Source organism: Rattus norvegicus, chromosome 10 (genome assembly GCF_021556685.1).
Source record: "Rattus norvegicus strain SHRSP/BbbUtx chromosome 10, alternate assembly SHRSP_T2T, whole genome shotgun sequence".
Taxonomy (NCBI): Eukaryota; Metazoa; Chordata; class Mammalia; order Rodentia; family Muridae; genus Rattus; species Rattus norvegicus.
In genome coordinates, this window is record NC_141543.1 from 104,997,316 (window position 1) to 105,001,873 (window position 4,558).

Here is a 4,558-nt window from a genome sequence, read left to right on the forward strand (position 1 = left end):
ATTTGATGTCCAAAGCACAGCAAGATTCTTCTCCTTTAAGGATTACTCTGGTTAGTTTTCCATATGTCCGTTACAAAGGAAGAAGGGTGAGGACCGGAGAGTTGGATCAGCAATTTTGAACACTGGCTGCTCTCTCAGGACCCCTGGATTCTGTTCCCAGCATCCTACGGTGGCTCCCAATCCTCTGTATGCAACACTTGGAGGTTCTGGTGCCCTATTCTGGCCTCCATGGGCACTGCATGCGTATGGTGCACAGACATACATGCAGACAGAACACCCACATGCATAAAATAAAAATAGGTTGTTTTTTTATAAGTAAGGAAGAGCCAAGGAAGGTGGCACATGCCTATGATGTCAAGCTTTCAAGTGGCTGAGGCAAGAGGTCAACTTAGAGCTACACAGAGAAACCCTGTCCCCCTCCTACACAGACCCAAACGACAAAAACAGAAACACAAGCATGACTTCTCATACCCACAACCCTAGTGCTCTGGAGGCTAAAACAGGAATATTGCAATGGGTTTCAGACCAGCCTGGGCTACATGCTGAGCTCCAGGCCAGCCTGAAGGGAGATGTGAAACAAGCTAAGCCTTTCCCTTCAGTGTCCTCAGTGAGACAAGGGTACACATGGACAAGCCTAGAGAAAAACACGGTATGTCCCAGCTTGGAGAGGCAGCCCTCCCTCTAATGTCCCGATACTTGCCCAGCGAACATGGCTACGCCGTGCTCCCCAATCTGTCAATACAAACTCAGTGATCTCAGCTCAGGCAGGGTGAAGGGGACAGTGTGGGGACCGTGTGAAGGTTGGTCAGCTGAGTCATCTTGACGTTCTGAAATCTTTCTTTAAAGCTAATCGGGAGACTTGAGTAAAAGATAAGGGCTTCTAGAGTCGAGCTGACCGACAAGGCTCTGAAGACAAGAGTCCCTGTTTGCTTTTCTGTTGCTCAGATCAAACATTCCGACCAAAAACAACTTGGGGGACTATTTCATCTTCGGAGAGAGAATCTCTTGTTGTCTGTAGGGAAGCATTACCTGCCAATAAAAGGCCGATGGCCTATTAGCTGAGGCACGAAATAGGAGGTGGGAGTTCAGGTCGGAAGAGAGGAACTCTGGGATAGAGTCAGGTTTGGGAAGAGATTTGCCCCAAACTCTGAGGAGACAGACACCTGAAACTGAGAGGTGACCAGCCATGTGGCACTCATAGAATAGAATAAAGGGGTTAATTAGTTACAATCTATTTGAGGAACAAGCCCAAGCTTGTGGCCTAGGTATCTATTCATAAGTAATAAGTGTCGGAGTCATTATTTCAGAAACTGGGGCACGAGTGGGAGAGCCTGTAGTTAAAATCTCTCACTTCCGGATCACATCCTGTCACTGAGGGAAGTCAGGTCAGGAACGCAAGGAGGGAACCTGGTTCGGAGACCATGGAAGTAAGTTCCTTACTGGCTTGCTTACCTTTCTTATAGCACCCGAGCCCATCTGCCCAGGAGTGGCGCTACTCAGAGACCTGGGCCCTCATACAACAATTAGCAATCTTAAAAAGTGCCTCAGTCGGGGGTTGGGGATTTACCTCAGTGGTAGAGCGCTTGCCTAGCAAGTGCAAGGCCCTGGGTTCGGTCCCCAGCTCTGGAAAAAAAAAAAAAGTGCCTCAGACACGCCCACAAGCCAATCCAAGAAAGGCAGTTTATTGGTCCGGCTGACAACTGACACTGTGACAGCAGGCTTGGCCATCGAGCAGCTTGATGACCTCAGCTAGGTTACTCGGTCCTATGGGACCTTAACTGTCTGTGATGCCCCCTCTGCATGGGGTCCTTGTGAGAACCAGAGAGGATAGATCCTAAAGGGTCTCTGATGCTCTAAATGGCAGCTAGGGCTACCGAGGAATGCCTATTAGATTTCAAGGGCTACAACTTAAAGGTTTAAGCTAGAAGGAGGAAGACCGATCCTACAAGTCAAACTGAAAGGACTGGAGAGATGGCACAGCCAGCGGTTGAGAGTGCTAACTGCTCTTATGGATGGACCGACGGACGACTGGAATTTGGTCTCCCGCTCAGTCTCCCGCGACTTCAACTCCAGGGGATCTTGAACCCTCTTCTGATCTCTGTAGGCACTGCATAAACATGCCCAGACACACAAACACACACACTCATTAATAATAATAATAATAGTAATACAATAGTAATTAATGATAACAATAATAAATTAAAATCAAAGCCTCATTCGGCACATACCTACATCTGGTCATAAACTGAAACTAAACTACGGCAGTACCCCTGAGCTTCCTACTAGCTTACGCACACAATCTCTATCCCCAACATCCCGGCACAGTGCCTGCTCTAGCTGCTTGGGGTGAGCTCTTGGCCCTGTTGCTGGTTTGGATAGTTCTGGCTGATAGGCAGGCAGTGTCAGGAAAGGAGGGGGCTGCTCTCTCCTTGATGCAGGGGTAAAGCCTGTAGGCTTAGCGAGCAGAGCCAAGGCCACACCTCCTGTGGGCCTGAGGAGCTTTCCCAGGAGAAAACACCTGGAAACGGCCCTGAACAGCAGTTCCTTCTGCAGGAAGAGAGGCAACAGTGGCGTCTTCAGGCAAGTCTGATGAACCTAGCCAAGGAAACAGTGCAAAAGAAACGGAAAGCAAACGCTGGTCTCAAAACACATCGGGCAGTGGGGCTTTTGCCAAAGCTAGCACACAGGAAGCTCCTGGTCCCACACAAACTGATCTGTAGCCTGTCACGTTCTCCGCAGTGTAGGAAAGGTGCTAGCTAACTCTTGTGGCGCTGGAAGCTTGAGGCACAAGTGTTAGGCACCCAGGGCAAGCTATAGACCACGGTTCTGATTTTCAGAGAAAATGGATGCATCAGTAAGACATCAGGCAGCTTCGCGGAGTTGCTGGGCAGGATGCACAACTAAGCTGAGGAGACAGGAGCAAAGGCAGGGAGAGCACTCCCAAACCAAAATGATCCAACCTGTAGTCACCAGCGCTAGCCCTTGAAACTACAGCTGCAGCCACTGTCCCTGCCACTTCTGCACAGTAGATGTTGTGAGTGATGCCTAGCCTCTACTAGGAAGGATAAAATCCCTGCACCAGGGCATCGCTGCCTCCAACGGCCCAGGCAGGTCTTGGGGACCAGTCCTAGGTCCCAGGCTGGCACAGTAGGTGCAAGAAGTCTTGGGGAAAGTTCCTGCCAGACAAGAGAAGCGCTTTCCAAACACAGAAGACAAATTCTCAGACTCAGAAGCAAAACAACCAACAGAGAGCCTGCAGAGGGAGACGATAGAAAAGACTGCATCTTACAGCTGCGCCACCAGGGGGCGCGCCGAACGGGGAAACTCTTACACTTAGGCAGTATCTAGAGCCTAGTGGCTTATGAGTTCTGAGATAACCCCTTTCCCCGAGGTAAATAAAATTCCCTGGGCTTTTGTTGCGCAAAGAGCAGGAACTCTTGTTTCTAGAATGTCGTAAGTAAAACCCTTATTTAGATATCAATCTATTGCTGTGACATTTGCCTCAAAGTAGTGACAGTGGTGAATGGATGAGAAAATCCAGAGGCCGTGTATGGTACACGCAATACTGTTTTGTCTGTGTTAACGTAAGTATGAATTCTTCAACAGCAAACTTTTCAAGAAATGAAGGGTCCTGAACGGACTTGTTAACAGCAAGCCAGGATGCTCAGGTTTTCTTACTGGGTCAGTCTTAGGATGTCCAAACCTCAGGCGTCATGGACTCGCCATCAGACTCCAATCCAGGAGGGCTGTAACAGGGAAACTCATTTTATGACTAAATAGTATTTAAATAAAATAGAAGACCCAGGCAGCTAAGCCTTGGAACCACAACTGTCACTCAGATCTCCAGCTGGCGAGTCCAGATGGTCAGGAAAGAGTCCTGAGACCCAGGCCTGGTTGATGTGATGGCCTATCGAAGGCAGAAGGGCACGCAAGACCGACAACAACACGACCATAGGTGCATCTTTACCATAATGAACACCCCCCCCCCCCGAAGCTCTTCTCTCCCCAGAAAAGGGTTTGGGTGCGACATAAGAGGCTCCGGGTCATTTGTTTGACCGTCAAGTACCAGTGCGGCTCTGCAACCTTAACTACTTCACTTCTCCAAGGAAACAAGTGCTCAGGGTAGGCGAGATGGCACAGCAGGCAAAGGCAATTGCCACCAAATGCGACAAAATCCCATCTAAAAATTCTATACTGAGACCCACGTGGCAGGAGTGAGCCTCCTGAAACTTGTGACCTCCGCGCGTGTCTGTTTCTGTCACACGCGCGCGCGCGCGCGCGCACACACACACCCTACACTGGCTGAGATTGGGGAAGAGGAGGGAAGGGAGGAGCAGAGGGAAGGGAAGAGAGAGGGAGGTTGTAATAGTACAAAAAAAAAAAACAAAAAAAAAAACAAAAACAAAAACCAGAAAACAAAAAAACCAAGCTCTCAAGAGCAGCACTGCCACCGAGGATCAGTCCCTGGGACCACCGAGGCTCCCGACCTGGCGGAAGTACTTCCTCCCCCATCCATGATGGCGGGAGGGCGGGGCGGGGTTGGCAGGCGGAAGCGGCC

The 4,558-nt window shown here is 49.8% G+C and overlaps 1 protein-coding gene across 6 annotated transcripts in view; it reads right to left on the reverse strand.

The window, feature by feature from the left end:
• Slc39a11 (solute carrier family 39, member 11) overlaps positions 1–4,558 on the reverse strand; it is a 409,809-nt gene that overhangs the window by 404,581 nt on the left and 670 nt on the right. The gene's annotated exons all lie outside the window — the stretch shown is intronic.